We start from the raw sequence: 18,861 nt of genomic DNA on the forward strand, positions 1-18,861 counted from the left end.
CTGCTTGAAGAGGTAGACTGGAGATCATCTTGATTTCATCCATCCACCTGCCCGCTGCTCAACCCCTCTCCCTCGTGCTCTCGATCTTCCTTCCAAGATTATTTTTCCTTGATTTTCTTCATCTCTTCTCACATTATAGCCAAAAACCTGAAAAGTTTTTTGGCTGACACAAGAAGAAAATCGCCTGGAGATACTAAGTTGCTCAATAATAGATACATTTGTCCATGTCACAGACTCCGCGGCCCCCCTCGGGCATGAGTGTGTCGTGTTGTTCTTAGTATAAGTTAGTTTACGATAGTTTAAGTAGTGTGTAAGTCACGGACCGAGGATTCAAATGGCTCTAAGCACTATGGGACTTAACATCTGTGGTCATCAGTTCCCTAGAATTTAGAACTACTTAAACCTAACTAACCTAAGGACATCACACACATCCATGCCCGAGGCAGGATTCGAACCTGCGACCGAAGCGGTCACTTGGTTCCAGACTGAAGCGCCTAGAACCGCACGGCCACACCGGCCGGCGGGACCAATGACCTCAGCAGTTTTGTCCCTTAAGACTTCACACACATTTGATACATTTGTTCTTCTAGTCCACTTCATGCACAACGTGCCAACGCTCTGCTTTCATCTGGCCTTGAGGCTCCCATGTTTTTCAACCGTAAAAGATGACGGAAAACGTGTTTCAATGAGCCAGAACAAGTAATGGAAAATGGAAGCTGGTGGGGGCGGGGGGAATAATGAATAGAATTTATACAGGTAAAAAGGTTAACGTGAAAGATTTGTTCACGGCAAAAAGAGGATCGACAAAAGTAACAACGACATTAGCAAAGCATTTTATCCGCAAAGTAATGTTAGACAGCCGTGAAAAATGAAAAGTCGAAAAGAAAGAAGCAAAATAACTGGAACATGGAAAAAAAGATGTTAACAGTGTAATAGATTGATTGAATGAGGAACGAAGAAACAATTTAAAAAACATGGACATGAAAGGGAAGCAGTGGTTGGGAAGGGAGTGAGACAGGATTGTAGCCTCTCCCCGATGTTACTCAATCTGTATATTGAGCAAGCAGTAAAGGAAACAAAAGAAAAATTCGGAGTAGGTATTAAAATCCATGGAGAAGAAATAAAAAACTTTGAGGTTCGCCGATGACATTGTAATTCTGTCGGACACAGCAAACGACCTGGAACAGCAGTTGAACGGAATGGACAGTGTCCTAAAAGGAGGATATAAGATGAGCATCAACAAAAGCAAAACGAGGATAATGGAATGTAGTCGAATTAAGTCAGGTGATGCTAAGGGAATTAGATTAGGAAATGAGACACTTAAAGTAGTAAAGGAGTTTTGCTATTTGGGGAGCAAAATAACTTATGATGGTCGAAGTAGAGAGGATATAAAATGTAGACTGGCAATGGCAGGAAAAGCGTTGCTGAAGAAGATAAATTTGTTTACATCGAGCACAGATTTAAGCGCCAGGAAGTCGTTTCTGAAAGCATTTGTATGGAGTGTAGCCATGTATGGAAGTGAAACATGGACGATAAATAGTTTGTACAAGAAGAGAATAGAAGCTTTCGAAATGTGTTGCTACAGAAGAATGCTGAAGATTAGGTGGGTAGATCACGTAACTAATTAGGAGGTACTGAATAGAATAAGGGAGAAGAGAAATTTGTGGCACAACTTGACTAGAAGAAGGGAGCGGTTGGTAGGGCATATTCTGAGGCATCAAGGGATCACCAATTTAGTATTGGAGGGCAGCGTGGAGAGTAAAAATCGCAGAGGGAGACCAAGAGATGAATACACTAAACAGATAGAGAAGGATGTAGGTTGCGGTAGGTACTGGGAGATGAAGAAGGTTGCACAAGATAGAGTAGCATGGAGAGCTGCTTCAGACCAGTCTCAGGATTGAAGACCACAACAAAAACAAGAAAGAAGACTACTAAGAATTATAAGAACGAGGAAAACATGGTGGCTGGTGGATATGTTACGAAGAAATTGCCTGCTGTGAAGGGTCAAAGAATGGCAGATCGCAGAGAAAGATAATGTAAAAAGTGGATGAATTTATTGGCAGATATAGGACGAGCCAAAGGACACAGTGTCCATTTGATATGTCTTGCCCACCGAAGAAGGCAGTTACTTGACAGTTCAAGTAGTTATTTCGGATGTATATGATGGGCTTCCAAATTATTTCCCATGTTATGACGAATATTTTGAGACTTTTCTGGATTACAGCTGCCGTTTTCCGAATGAAATGCGCACTTTGTGGTTCTATTTACAACACGTTTTGGCATAATTTGTCACACTCATTGTTACGAAGCACGGTCTGTCTGCTGCTGTATCACTGTGTACTCACAGTCGGCTGTTGACACAACCCTTGCGTTCCTCACACCTCCCTGCGAGCGCCGCCAATATTCCGCGAAATACGTAAGACTGAATGCACAAGAGTGACAGCCGCGAGCGCTCGCTGTGGCAGAAATCGTTTCAGTACACACACGCTTATATGGCAGAGAGAGTCGCAAAGCTGTACTGGATTGAAAGGCAACACGATGGACGAAGGCAGAAGGAAGCACGAAGCGTGGTTGCTATATAATAAAGGAAAAACTTATTGATCTGCCTTGCGGCATGTCTTCTCATGGAGGAAGCCTCGTCAGAGAGGTCCACTGTATGAGCGTCTAGGGAAGTGATTCCATTGGTGGTTTCCGGTTGCCATCCACTGATGATGATGATGATGAAATGATAATGAGGACAACACAACACCCAGTCCCTGAGAGGAGAAAATCTCAGACCCAGTGTAGTGTAACGACGTAAGTTTTTTATAAACGATTTTCTTTTGACATATGACCATGTGTAGACTTCGTCACCTACGTCAGTTACAACCCACTTCAAAATTATTTCTATTCTTTTTAAATTATCTCAGAATGGTTCTTGAACGAAACTGTAAAACATCATTTGAGTCGTATGCACAGAATTACGTCACTCGGGCCAATTGGTTTGCGTGAACTTTTTCAATTTTAGACGTCGTTTGTTTCTCCTCAGAAATTATATTGATACACTTTATCTTGATTTAATCGATATTAGAACCACATTGAATAAACTTTTGAAATTCAAAGTCGTGATGAACGCTGTCAAAATTCAATAATCTTGTCAAATATATTATTAACTCATTCACATAATTCTTCATAAATAAATCCTCAGAACAGGTATTTCAACTTTAGTAGCATCCACTAGTTTATTAGCTTCCTATATACATACGTGAACCTGAGCCTTGACAAGATAGGACTAACATTTTCAATAAGATTAAGCTCTCTATGACGTCATTGTTGTACAAAACATTACAAAAAAATTCATTTTCAATTTTTAGAAGCACGACGCAACAACTCGGTTCCAGGATCTTCTGTTGCTCTTTGGCTGTCAACCCGCTACGTATAGTGGCCAGTAATTTTCTCTCTGGTCGCGGCATCGAAGATGCTGTCTCCGTTCGTTGCGCCGCCCGCTCCGTACATGAAACATAAAAAAATACAAACTTATGCAATTCACAACCATTACAAAATATTACAAAAATACATAAACAAAAACTAAATTAAACTTATATTCACCTGCAAACTGGGCTGACACTGGTGGATGGGTGACGCTTCAATTTCGTCCCACTACACCAGCCGGGAATCGAACCCGGGCCCCTTGGCGTGACACACCGCCGCGCTGACCACTCAGCTATCAGCGCGGACTATATAATAAAGGGATGATTGTACTGAATCGACTAAAATAGCAGAATATATTTTAAGCTGTTTTTATTCACTGAAGATTTGTAGATTTGGATGAAAGGTCTCTGGCTAGGGAGTAAATTATTTGCCAGCTAGCTGTATTTTACTTTTTGAATGGCCTTATTCGAGCAAAAACACCACCGCTAAAAAATAAATAGTTTAACAGCGATAATTGCCTTTATCCTATCTCTCCTGATCATGTTTCACAGCAAAACTCATGCAAAACTTTCATACATTTGAAACAATGTGTCTCTCTTCTTAACCTTATTAGTAACCCTGCGAGATAAGCCTCATATTTCAGGGTAATTCTTGACCTCATCAATAAAAAATTCCACATCAAATCCGACTGCATCCATGGCAGGCTGACGGCGGTCGCTGCTATGGTTGCGAATACGTGTACACTACTGAACAGGCGATCCTCCTAGGTTCATTTTCGGTCAATATTGTCACAAAATATCTATTATTTTTATGTAATTAAAGCTTAAAAATTATTAAATACCAAGATTTGCTAACATGATCGAAAACGCTCTCTTACTGGCTGCAGCTATGGTGACGTCACAGGCTAGGAGTAAGACGAAGCTGTACGTTTGTTACAGAAGTGTTAGCCGAATTTACTAGTATTTTTCCTTAATTTTTCTGCAAGCAGTTTAGTTATTTAGTGATGGAAGACGCATTTACCAACATTCAAGTAACAATGCAAAGCAACTTTGTGAAGGCTGACTGTGGAATCCTTCTGAGAGCTGATGTGATGGTCTCTTCGTTCCTCAGAAACAAAACAAATTTTTTTGTTCCGGAAATAAGAAACACGATAGCTGGATTGCATGGTAACTGGGACGGAAGTTTTGTGCCACAGAAGTAAGTCGCAGAATTGTCTTAGAGATGAGGGAATCTGGAGCTGATTATTTGCTTGCTTAATGCTGGAAAGGTTTCCCAGGGCAGCTTGTGAAAACCTGCACAATAAAAGTCAGAGTACAGTTTTTCATTCGAAAGATAATTATTAATTGATGTGGTTGTTGCCACAGCTTCTGGTGTTTTCCAGGTACCTCTTTTCTCAATTTTCAAATTTTCAGACAGCGCAATAAATTAATAACGCTTGTGGGGGAACTACAGGGCATCATCGTGTTTGCCTTCAACAAATTTACACATGACAGTTTTTCTGTTCCTGCAGGTGAGTAATTTAAACCACCGGAAAATTATGTCTCTAAAATAAGCAGTTGGCACTGCAGAACTTTGACGTATCTGTTGTTCTACCGCAAACTTCTGCTGAAACCCAATGATTTTTAAGTGCTGACACAGAACCAACTTTCGTTTTATCATAATTTCCTCATAAGTTCCAAGCAATGTTCAGTTTTTGTCTTTGTCGGAATCATACAGCTTTACAAAAGGCGCAATGGAGAGAGTTGGAAGCGGCAAATTACTGTCTTCAACCATTGGTTGGGGAAGAATAATCTTGTCAGAAATTGTGAAATTGTTAAATTGTTTCTTAAGTTCTTCAGAATAAGAGCTATGTGAAACATGAAATACAGTTTCTTAATACCATCATTGTCATTCACCTCAAATTGATCAGATGTAAAATGAAGATAATAAATGAATATAGATTTTAATATTTAATATGATATATAATTTAAAGCTCTTACATAATTCTATTACCAAAAAAATTACACTTAAGAAGCCAGCAGTATTAAGCAAAGAGATCGGGAATGAAAAAAAAGATACTTGTTGCGAATGAGGATCGCTCTAGAGAAAATTGCGTTAGAAGTTCAGCACGCTACCTGTTACACGCTACAAGCGACAATGTGTTCGTAACGCTTGTCTACTTACATCAACATGATCCTCACACAAATAAACACACGTAATGACCACTATCACATCTGGATCTGTACGAACGAGTTGCAATCACATTTTTCGCATCTTCCCATTCTTTGAAAAACTCGGAAACACTTATTCAGGATGTTTTATAGATGTATTTGTGTGCAATATGGTACTACACACCCTTTGTAACACATTTTCCAAGATGTAAATTCCAAAACAAGACTTCACTGTGCATGTGCTTTACGACACTAGGAGCAGCGTACTAGCCAGTGACGTCACAGGCATCACATCGTTCAAATGCAGCGTTTCAGCAGGCTTTCAAATTATTTTAATTTCAATTCCTTTTTTTTTTCAAAATACTGAAATTTGTGACGAAACAACATGATATAAGCAAAAAAATGACGCAATTAACCATTTAAGACGATTTCCAGGAAACAAATACCCTATTCTCCCATAATGACTGTTGCTTTGGGGCGTTTGGCACTGCTGCTGCGTCACTGCCATAGTTCACGTGACTCCACATGTACTGCTAAAATGCGCAAGGAAACGACGCTGCCAGCTCGCGATGGTAAATCTCTTCTGCACCGGACCTAGATAACTGAACTACCTTTTTTCTAGATACTTACCGGCTTGCCGTATTCCCAGAGTAATTAAATTTACTTTTCCGTTTCGCCAGCTCTGTAAGTAAATGTCAGACTATACAGGGTGTTACAAAGAGGTACGGCCAAACTTTCAGGAAACATTCCTCACATACAAATAAAGAAAAGATGTTATGTGGACATGTCTCCGGAAACGCTTAATTACCATGTTAGAGCTCATTTTAGTTTCGTCAGTATGTACTGTACTTCCTCGACTCACCGCCAGTTGGCCCAATTGAAGGAAGATAATGTTGACTTCGGTGCTTGTGTTGACATGCGACTCATTGCTCTACAGTACTAGCATCAAGCACATCAGTACGTAGCATCAACAGATTAGTGTTCAACACGAACGTGGTTTTGCAGTCAGTGCAATGTTTACAAATGCGGAGTTGGCAGATGCCCATTTGATGTATGGATTAGCACGGGGCAATAGCCGTGGCGCGGTACGTTTGTATCGAGACAGATTTCCAGAACGAAGGTGTCCCGACAGGAAGACGTTCGAAGCAATTGATCGGCGTCTTAGGGAGCACGGAACATTCCAGCCTATGACTCGCGACTGGGGAAGACCTAGAACGACGAGGACACCTGCAGTGGACGAGGCAATTCTTCGTGCAGTTGACGATAACCGCAATGTCAGCGTCAGAGAAGTTGCTGCTGTACAAGGTAACGTTGATCACGTCACTGTGTGGAGAGTGCTACGGGAGAACCAGTTGTTACCGTACCACGTACAGCGTGTGCAGGCACTATCAGCAGCTGATTGGCCTCCACGGGTACACTTCTGCGAATGGTTCATCCAACAATGTTTCAATCCTCATTTCAGTGCAAATGTTCTCTTTACGGATGAGGCTTCATTTCAACGGGATCAAATTGTAAATTTTCACAATCAACATGTGTGGGCTGACGAGAATCCGCACGCAATTGTGCAATCACGTCATCAACACAGATTTTCTGTGAACGTTTGGGCAGGCATTGTTGGTGATGTCTTGATTGGGCCCCATGTTCTTCCACCTACGCCCAATGGAGCAAGTTATCATGATTTCATACGGGATACTCTACCTGTGCTGCTAGAACATGTACGACACAACATGTGGTTCATGCACGATGGAGCTCCTGCACATTTCAGTCGAAGTGTTCGTACGCTTCACAACAACAGATTCGGTGACCGATGGATTGGTAGAGGCGGACCAATTCCATGGCCTCCACCCTCTCCTGACCTCAACACTCTTGACTTTCATTTATGGGGGCATTTGAAAGCTCTTGTCTACGCAACCCCGGTACCAAATGTAGAGACTCTTCGTGCTCGTATTGTGGATGGCTGTGATACAATACGCCATTCTCCAGGGCTGCATCAGCGCATCAGGGATTCCATGCGACGGAGGGTGGATGCATGTATCCTCGCTAACGGAGGACATTTTGAACATTTCCTGTAACAAAGTGTTTGAAGTCACGCTGGTACGTTGTGTTGCTGTGATGTCTTCCATGATTTATGTGATTTGAAGAGAAGTAATAAAATGAGCTCTAACATGGAAAGTAAGCGTTTCCGGACACATGTCCACATAACGTATTTTCTTTCTTTGTGTGTGAGGAATGTTTCCTGAAAGTTTGGCCGTACCTTTTTGTAACACCCTGTAAATCAAAGGGTTCGTGGTTAGACACTTTCTTGGCTGCAAGGATTCTTTCCTGTCACTCATTGTGTCCTTCCCCTCCGCTAATCTCTGTTTAAGCTGCGAAATACCACACTGCACCGTGGTTAGTAGCCTACTGCACACTGTAGGTCCGCTATAATTGTCTGCATAAGACAGTTCAAAGATCGGTGGAACACACGGGCGTACTGCCTCCAATAGCACCATGCCTAGTGACGTACCGTGTCGTTCAAACCAACATTCGAGTTGGTAAGAGTTTCATTTTTTTATTTTACTTTAACTATCCATATCTGAAAGTTATACTATGTCCATTGAATATATGAGAGCATAACAGCGTGATGCTGAGGGAATTAGATTAGGAAATGAGACACTTAAAGTAGTAAAGGAGTTTTGCTATTTGGGGAGCAAAATAACTGATGATGGTCGAAGTAGAGAGGATACAAAATGTAGACTGGCAATGGCAAGGAAAGCGTTTCTGAAGAAGAGAAATTTGTTAACATCGAGTATAGATTTAAGTGTCAGGAAGTCATTTCTGAAAGTATTTGTATGGAGTGCAGCCATGTATGGAAGTGAAACATGGACGATAAATAGTTTGGACAAGAAGAGAATAGAAGCTTTCGAAATGTGGTGCTACAGAAGAATGCTGAAGAAGTTTGTGGCACAACTTGACCAGAAGAAGGGATCGGTTAGTAGGACATGTTCTGAGGCATCAAGGGATCACCAATTTAGTATTGGAGGGCAGCGTGGAGGGTAAAAATCGTAGAGAGAGACCAAGAGATGAATACACTAAGCAGATTCAGAAGGATGTAGGTTGCAGTAGGTACTGGGAGATGAAGAAGCTTGCACAGGATAGAGTAGCATGGAGAGCTGCATCAAACCAGTCTCAGGACTGAAGACCAGAACAACAACAACAGCGTATTGTATGCATTGAACTGGAGACAAAGAAACTACAGAGAGGCTTCGTTCCCGCTGTAGCCCTCAGTGGTTCAGAACCCCACAACAGGCTACAGCCGTCCACTCACCCTACCGCCGCCACACCGAACCCAGGGTTATTGTGCGGTTCGGCCCCCTCTGTCGTGGTGTAACGTCCATTTGCAACAGCGAGATTAAGGTAGGGACCTATAACGACAGTTGATTCTGCACAACTGCTCTATTAGCACCCGAAAGGAGGTAGCTTTCGTATGGGGAATGGTAAACGTTTGATGACAAAGCGACAGGTCAACCGAATCCTCCACTAGAATACACGTCTGGTGTGCTATACACGGCATTAGTGAATATGCATGTGTCATATGATAGGAATCTCTTATCAACGCGTCCGCCTGCTTAGCTGAGAGGTAACGTGTTTGCATACCATGCAGCGTGCCCGGATTAGATTCCCGGCCGGGTTGTAGAGTTTCTCCGCTGTGGACTGGGTGCTATGTTGTCTTCATCATCATCGACACGTAAGTCGCCCGATGTGGCGTCACCTGAAATAAAACTTGCAACTCGGCGACCGAACTTCCCGACTATCGATGCCAAACGATCAATCCGCTTTTTCTTATCGACGCACCTAATCTGTACGCCTGGTAAGTGAGGGAGATGTGCCTACTTGCCAGATTTAGGTGTTCGTATGAATGTGAATGAGGTCACTCTCAAGGAAATGATGGAACCATAATAGTTTGCCACGTAAGCTACAACAAATGAACGCAACAGTTTCGCAATCACACAATTTCTCTGTGCTCTGTCAAAACGTTTTTGAAGTTGCGTTCCGTCTTGGAAGTTTTGAGTCTTGAATTCCTTTGTTGTAACAGTTCACATCCGTATATTTGTTGTCTTCATTTCTGTGAGAGGTCTATTTGGTATCTCGCATGCTGTCACTATTTGTCACATTTACTCGCGACGGTAACGTATTCTTACCACATTCTGTATGTATAGTATAGTATGGCAACTGCCAAGACTACAGAAAGAGAACAAACATTTCAGTGACCAGATGGGCAGTTCGTAAACTGCAAAATGGCTCTAAGCACTATGGGACTTAACATCTGAGGTCATCAGTCCCCTAGACTTAGAACTATTTAAACCTAACTAACCTAAGGACATCACACACATCCATGCCCGAGGCAGGATTCGAACCTGCAACCGTAACAACAGCGCGGTTCCGGACTGAAGCGCCTAGAACCGCTCGGCCACAACGACCGGCCATGAAATTTCATATCGTTTCTTCCTTCCCTTCTGAGTTCTTCACTTTTTTTTCAGGCAGTTTGTTTACTCCTGTGAAAGTGAGTGGGCCACGAATATGGCACAACACCTTATAGTCTGGAACATAGTTTTCTGCTTATCACAGGCCATTAATGCTGCGAGGTTCCAGCCTGAGAGCTTGGCTGATAGCAAGATTTAGAGCTTGAGAGTAGAGACGCGACCCCGAAACCAGCCGCAAAGAAAGAAATATAAATAAGTAAAATAAAAACAAAGTGTATCTGTGGAATTGCTGCACAAAAAAGTCATCAGCGGACCTACAGAGAAAATTCTTCTTTCAAATCAGTGGGGTGTTTCGCGAAATGAACGTCTTCGTCCCTCTGGGAACTCCGGTTTGTTCTTTCGAAGCATTTCAGTAATGTTGGCGTGTCGATCGAACCTACCGGTAACAAATCTAGCAACACACCTCTGAATTGCTTTGATGTCTTCCTCTAATGCGACGTAGTGGGGATCAAAATACTGTAGTAGTGCTGAAGAATAGGTCGCTCAAGAGTTCTGTACGCGGTCTCCTTTGCAAATGAGCAACTCTTTCACAGAATTCTCCCAACAAACCAAAGTCGACCATTTGCCTTCCCTGCAGCCAACATTACGTTTTCATTTCAGTTCATGTCGCCTAGATACTTAATGGATGACGAAACTGGGACAAGCTGCACACCATTAGTACTGCATTTGAACATGCTGATTTGATTATACAATGCTTTGTAGCTCATTTGCAATACGTAATTCAGTGATGAATTGCGATAAAGCAACCAAAATTGGTGTTCAGGCAAACATTGACAGGCTACCATATAGCAGCTCGTTATGTAGACTACTCCACGTCATGCACTAAACAGGGGTCCATACTGTTCCATGCCAAGTTCTAATCCACATTTAATTCAGAAATCACATTTTACACAGATGGAAAGATAATTGGTTGTTGTCTGAGATTAAGGAGCCCACGCAACGGTATATCTCGCATAATTAATAAACTATAGCAAAGAGTCTACAAACGATCCTATAAACAGGTTATGGCCTTAAGACAAATAATACGAAAAGAAGATAGACGTTGACAGACAACAGATTCTCACTGCAGAACCGAAAATGAAATCTTCGCATAAACAACGATTCGATCACAGGAAAACAAGATCGACCACGTGCTGCGAGATGGGAACGTCATAAAATAAAATAAATAGTTAAAAATGTAGCTTAGCAGACACGTCGCTTATTACGATACGTGCCACGTGGAAATTATGTGTTAGTCGCCTGACAGCCTGTTCGACAGTATCACCCGCATCTTTCCAAAGTAGTGAAGCTGTAGGAAGTACTTGTAGCTGTTTTTTCCCCGGCCTTCATTATTCTTTTTATTGTGCACTGGAATAGCTAGCGTTCCTGCAACTTCCCAAGAATATGTGGTGCCTGAAGAGCACTGTGCCATGCTATGAAGTAACGATAAGCAACGAGAAAGCTCGAAGTGCACAGGTCAGAGGCGACAGACAGTGAATTGAGGCGTCCGCCGGCCGTGTGACCGAGCGGTTCTAGGCGTTTCAGTCCGGAACCGCGCTGCTGCTACGGTCGCAGGTTCGAATCCTGCCTCGGGCATGGCTGTGTGTGCTGTCCTTAGGTTAGTTAGGTTTAAGTAGTTCTAAGTCTAGGGGACTGATGACCTCAGATTTAAGTCCCATAGTGCTCAGAGCCATTTGAACCATTTTTGAGGTGTCCGCCCTTCGGAACAACGCGTTGGAATCGCCAAGTGCTGGCAGCAAGAATGTGTTTCTGCACGAGTGCTGCGTTATTTTGCGCGAGCAGTTGCTTGGAGCAGTGAAGAAAGACGTTAAACGTCCTCTGGCGGGACGTGAAAACTGACGTGGAAGAGGAGCTGTTGACGTCACAGCGTGGAATTCGAGGCCTACGAGAAAGACAGGCTGCGGCGCGTACGTCACGAAGGTAGTCTCGCACTCGCTCGTTCGCTCAAATCAGCAGACAAACTACGTTTCTACACCAGTTAACTATTAACTAGGCGTGACCGTACAAAGTAAATCTGAATCTTCTACTGGAATCCGCTATTATGGAATATTACTGTTATTAGTCCTATAATTATAGGAAGTCCATGGGCCTACTTCTAATTTGTTACGGCTGTAGTGGCGTACAATAAGATAAAATCATGCTAAACTAGGTATCAGTTGCATAAGACACCACTTCCAGAATGTAATGAGTACTGTTAAGCAGAAGAGACTAAATGCTATAAACAAGCCGTTATACTATTTGTATCGAGTATTGATCTTAAATTAAATTTTGCTATAGTACTGTTAATCAGTGAGGCTTCATAATAGCAGATTGCAGTGGAAGATGCAATTCTCGTTAGTACGTACACGCCCAGCTGCGAGTTAACAGGTGTAGAAACGCATTTTGTCTGCTGAGCTGGCCCGCATCTCGTGGTCGTGCGGTAGCGTTCTCGCTTCCCACGCCCGGGTTCCCGGGTTCGATTCCCGGCGGGGTCAGGGATTTTCTCTGCCTCGTGATGGCTGGGTGTTGTGTGCTGTCCTTAGGTTAGTTAGGTTTAAGTAGTTCTAAGTTCTAGGGGACTGATGACCATAGATGTTAAGTCCCGTAGTGCTCAGAGCCATTTGAATCATTTCTGCTGAGCTGAGCGAGCGAGTGAGTTCATTACTACCTTCGTGACGTACGCGCCGCGGCCTGTCTTTCTCGTTGGCCTCGGTGGAATTCCACGTTGAACTACAATGCCGAGGGTGAAATAAGGAATCTGGAAAGTCAGATTTTTGCCTCGCTGAGAGGAAGGTGGCCAACGAAATGCTATGTAGTTTTACGCTACAAGCAGAACAGAAGAGTCGCATTATTGTATGGCTTTAAACAACATATTTGGTGGGCTTTCTTCCTTAGAGAGTACATGGTACGACTATAAGCTGATTCAAAGCGTCAGCAAATTGAGGATCTATGGCAAACGCGTCGTTTTAGCTAGTGCGGGTGTACTGCTGGTTCATAGTGTCGAGTGAGCACGATATTTCAACTATTAGATATGTCACTATCGTCAGGTGCACTGACGAACTGAGCTCTTGAGATTTTTATAAGAGATGGGGCCCCTCCACGCCCGCACCAACGTGGTGACCAGACCAAAAGTTCTACTGTCACCTCCGTCAACATGTAGTTATCTAATAGGTGGATCAAAGGATGCTGGGCTGTGATGTTATCCGTGCGTCTGGGTAAGACTACGCATTAACACGGTCCATCAGGTGATAGATAGTGGACGAAACGCGAATGAGGGTAGCAATTTGAAGAGCAGAGGGAAAAAATTGCAAAGGCTCGTGCCGTGGGAAAAAAAAACCTCTGCGACAGTGGGATGGGTAGTAAGAGCAGTAGTGGCTTACTAGCTGCGACAGTTCATGCAATGTTGGGTTTGTTAGTATGGGAATCATGCATCATTACCGTACCTAGCGATGGCGATGTATCCCAGTTTGCTGCAGCCGCTGCATTCCTGGAACAATCAAGATCGTTATACAGGGTGTTACAAAAAGGTACGGCCAGACTTTCAGAAAACATTCCTCACACTCAAAGAAAGAAAATATGTTATGTGGACATGTGTCCGGAAACGCTTACTTTCCATGTTAGACCTCATTTTATTACTTCTCTTCAAATCACATTAATCATGAGGTGGAAACACACAGCAACAGAACGTACCAGCGTGACTTCAAACACTTTGTTACAGGAAATGTTCAAAATGTCCTCCGTTAGCGAGGATACCTGCATCCACTCTCCGTCGCATGGAATCCCTGATGCGCTGACGCAGCCCTGGAGAATGGAGTATTGTATCACAGCCGTCCACAATACGAGCACGAAGAGTCTCTACATTTGGTACCGGGGTTGCGTAGACAAGAGCTTTCAAATGCCCCCATAAATGAAAGTCAAGAGGGTTGTGATCAGGAGAGCGTGGAGGCCATGGAATTGGTCCGCCTCTACCAATCCATCGGTCACCGAATCTGTTGTTGAGAAGCGTACGAACACTTCGACTGAAATGTGCAGGAGTTCCATCGTGCATGAACCACACGTTGTGTCGTACTTGTAAAGGCACATGTTCTAGCAGCACAGGTGGAGTATCCCGTGTGAAATCATGATAACGTGCTCCATAGAGCCTAGGTGGAAGAACAGGGGGCCCAATCAGGACATCACCAACAATGCCTGCACAAACGTTCACAGAAAATCTGTGCTGATGACGTGATTGCACAATTGCAACATTACCTTCCTTCAATTGGGCCAACTGGCGGTGAATCGAGGAAGTACAGTACATACTGACGAAACTAAAATGAGCTCTAACATGGAAATTAAGCGTTTCCGGACACATGTCCACATAACATCTTTTCTTTATTTGTGTGTGAGGAATGTTTCCTGAACGTTTGGCCGAACCTTTTTGTAACACCCTGTATAGTAGTAGGAGACCGGGCATAGATCATCTCACTGTGTGGGGTGTGTGTGGAGCTTGTCTGCATGCAGTGTACGGTACGGCGTCCCTGCGTGGTGCCAGTTATTCGGCAAGTGTGTTCCAGCTGTATATCCAGTAATGGCGTCTGATTAACAGGGACTGCTCACCTGTACCGTTGTGTTTGCGTGTACTTGGCCATAGATGTTAGGTCCTTACAAGTATGTCTTTTGGTCTTTTATGTTGAGAGCGTGTGGCCAACTCAATAACCCCCGCCACTGCGAGCCGCCCTGGCCGTGGTCTGAGCTGGCAGCCGCGCGTCGGCGTCGGCGGTCGCGGTACAATTTGCGCGCAAGTGGTTGTGAGATCTTATGTAATGAAGTGAGTGTAGTTATTTTGCGGCTCCTGTTTCCGAACATTTATTTCTCACTTTTTGTTTTGTTATAGATTCTGGATCTTTCTTATTCCTTTAATAGAAGTGTCTTCTCAAAAGTCGATGTTATTTATTATAAATGACTCAAATTTTGATGTTATTTATTGTAATGCATTTGGTACAATTCATGTTACAAAGGCCAACGACGAGAATGTTTCCCCAGAGGCCAGAAATCATGAGGTGACTGCCAGCCTATGTCTGAAAGCAAACACAAGTTACAAACTGAAATTTTTCGCTGTTATGAAACTTTCTGTAAAATATATATATACCTATGCCTGCATTTATGGACTCATTCATGTTTGTACGAGGGTAAGTCAATTATTATCAGCAAATTAGTTATATTTTTGTTTATTTTGGGAGTTGTGTCGTTTTACGTTGATGACGCATGCTTTGTTTATTTGTTGTTATATCTTTGCAATTTTCAAGCTGCTAGATTAGTTTCGTTATCGCTGCCGAGATCTTAATCATGAATGTTCCGCTGTCTATTTGCACCAAAGAAGAACAACGTTCAGTGATCCGTTTTTCGTGGTCGGAAGGGGTATCAGCGGCCGAAATTCATCAAAGATTTTCGGTACAGTACGGGAACAGTGTTTTGCCACAACGTAGCGTCTACGAATGGATTGAAAAATTCCGAAATTTCCCCCACTGCAGATAAGACTATACAAACGAGACCGAGATGGCACACCCACATCTTAAGCAAACTCTCCATCGCAACAGATAACAAAGGGAGAGCCATGTGCTTGGGCATTCAGCTGTCAACTCTTCAAAAGGAAATGAGAAATTTGGGTCTGGCAGTACAAGATGCATACCATGCATACCAACAAAGCTAATAGCGCCACAAGGTGAGGAAAACCGACCATGTGTAATGGGATTTTGTGAGCAGGTAGAAGAAGCAGAAGAAGAAGAAGAAGAAGAGCATCAGTTACAAACCAAGAAAGCTATTCTTGTACGATGAAACATTAACAGATCAGATAACTCACTTTAGATAAAATGATGAGCCAAAACATTATGGCCAACTGCTTAACAGCTTGTTTGTTCGTCTTTTGAATGAATCGCTGATACTTCGTATGAGTGATCCGACAGTTCGTTGATAGGTTTGTGGCATTAGATGTCTACGCACGGCCCATGCAATTCATGTAAATAACGAGCCGCTGATTTGCGTACGCAATGATGTCGCCCGATATCGACCCAGACGGGAGCCATAGGATTTACTTCAGGCGAATTTTATCGCTGAGACATCAACGTAAGTTCACTACATTACTCCTCAAACCACTGCAGCACGGTTCTGGCTCCGAAACACGGACAACTACACTGCTGAAAAATGACATCGACGCTCGGGAGGACATCAAGCGTTAAGGGATGCAGATGGTTCTCAGCCGTCAGCGTGTCTTCGATTACTACCATAGGTCTCATTTAAGCGCAAGAGAATGTCACCCATAGCATAATAATGCTCCCACCAGCCAGTGTCCGTGGCGCGCTGCACGTTTCGAGCCGCCGTTCACCTCGATGACGGCGTTCGTGGAGGCGACCATCGACTTAGTGTTTCATAAATATGGTTCACACGAAGAGCCGACACTTTTCAATTGGTCGACAGTCGAATAACGAAGGTCCCGTGCCCACTGCAATTGACGATGTCGTTGGATCAACACGTGAGGGTGTAGGAGTGGTCTGCTGCGGAGCTCCTTGTTCAACGATGTACAATGTTCAACAATGTACAATGAACGGTGTGCTTCGAAATACTTGTGCGCCCACCAGCATTGTGCTCTTCTGACAGAGATGCCACAGATCACCATCTACCCTACTTTATAGAGCAGACAAGCCTCCGAACCCCACGTTCTGTGAAGAGCCGTGTACATCCGACCATTTAGCGCCTAGTAGTAGTTTCACTGTCCTTCTACCTCTTTCTGTAAATGCTCACGACAGTAGCACGTGAACATTCGACCAGCCTCGCCGTTTTCGAGATACTCATTCACAGGCTCTGCGTAATAGTAAAGTCCTTTGTCAAACTCTATTATCTCCATTTGCAACCCATATCTTCCCTAGGCTGATCCTCCGTCCGTGTCTGCTCCGCTTACATACAGTCGCGTCCCGTGACTGCAACGTCTCCAGGTGGCAGTGGTCATAGTGTTTTGACTGATCAATATAATATCTACACAAAATCAGCAACAAGGCGCGGGAACACTCCATGTGGAAGTTCGTCAATCTGTAATTGATATTCGCTGTATTTTTCCAAGAAGGCCGATAATGTTTGGGACGTGTTGGAACAGTTCAGTAATACACATCAGCTGTAGAATGGAATGACGGCAATAAAAATTTGTGCCGAACCGGGACTCGAACCCGGATTTCCCGCTTATCGCGAGACCCAAACTTCCATATGTCGTCAACAAAATGGTAAGGAGACCGCCTGGGAAAGCAGCACAAAGTGCAAGTTGCCCAGACGTGTTGAGTTTGCTAGGACGATTCTGGAATGAATCGATGCAGACAAACCTTAACAAAGTTTTTCCTATGAAGCGAGCAAATTGTCCATATCTGAGGGTCGGAGAACCCACATATCGTGGTACAGCAGATAAGGGACAGCCTGAAAGTGAAGGGGATTTGGCTTAATGCACAACACAGTTATGTGAGTTATTCCATAAGTCATGACAACTCTGGTATATCGTGCGAAAATGCGACAACATGACGATGTTCATTGAACCGGCATGGCAGTGTGTATCTGAATGCCGACATAAAATAGGATGCTAGAACAGTCGGTCACGGCAAAGATTCTAATGAAACACACGCATTGGAACTCTGAGTAAATTTATTGTGTACGAATAGAAATGGAACAGAGATGAAAAAAAAATCAACTACTGCTCTTCAAAATAGTCCCCCAGTACATATACACAGCGTTGCTAAAGATGCGGAAGGCCATTGAATGCCATTGGCATTGCCATCAGTGTGTTCCACCCGTCGCCGAAATGGCTTGAGGACATTCGTTGTGTTTGCAAAGCGCCTTCCACGGAATGGTTCCCTCAGTTGTGGAATGAGATCTGGTGAGTGGAGTGGTTGGGGAAGGACCCATCCTGTAGCACAGCCAACATCACTCTGAATGTTTCAGGCGCTGGTACCGAGTCACCCTCGCATGCGGTCGAAATCTGTCGGTTTATTTCGGTAATGATTGCCATGGGCTTTCGAATGTATTTACTGAGATTACGGTGATGCCACACGCTCGCTCGATACACCATAGTTCCATGACTTGTGGAACGACCCTCGTTTCAATCAAGTGTAGCTTACGGCCACACTAGTGGTTATTTGTTCGCCAGTTCTTGGGTGAAATCTTTCCTGGTCCAATATCATAATCACTACGTTCACCAGATATAACCGCCCTTGACACTTTTGTGGGGTTGCGTTAAATGTAAAGTGTTAGGCTCATGAGCTCATATTGTGCAACATCTTAAGGCACGAATAAGAGATGCTGTAGAGGTGGTGATGGAAGAGATGTTGACAAATACAGAGAAATAGAGCATCATCTAGACGTTCTATGTGCAAGAAACGGAGCACATGAAGAAGTGTAGCCATAAAGAAAGCTTATGAGTTAAGCTACCATTTGAAATAAACAGCGTAGCTCCATTTAGCATATTTCCTTAGAAATAAATTTTTGTAATTAGATTAAGAATTTATGGCCACCCTACGTTTGTAATACATGCCCCTTCGTCTCCCCCCCCCCCCCTGCCGGCCGAAGTGGCCGTGCGGTTAAAGGCGCTGCAGTCTGGAACCGCAAGACCGCTACGGTCGGTTCGAATCCTGCCTCGGGCATGGATGTTTGTGATGTCCTTAGGTTAGTTAGGTTTAACTAGTTCTAAGTTCTAGGGGACTAATGACCTCAGCAGTTGAGTCCCGTAGTGCTCAGAGCCATTTGAGCCATTCGTCTCCCCGTCCCTACTGTTGCAGCCTAGATAA

General features: G+C 43.6%; 1 protein-coding gene across 1 annotated transcript in view; it reads left to right on the forward strand.

Moving 5' to 3' along the window:
* LOC126088605 (guanine nucleotide-binding protein G(o) subunit alpha) overlaps positions 1 to 18,861 on the forward strand; it is a 588,370-nt gene that overhangs the window by 513,475 nt on the left and 56,034 nt on the right. The window lies entirely within an intron of this gene.

Source organism: Schistocerca cancellata, chromosome 6 (genome assembly GCF_023864275.1).
Source record: "Schistocerca cancellata isolate TAMUIC-IGC-003103 chromosome 6, iqSchCanc2.1, whole genome shotgun sequence".
NCBI classification, from domain to species: Eukaryota; Metazoa; Arthropoda; class Insecta; order Orthoptera; family Acrididae; genus Schistocerca; species Schistocerca cancellata.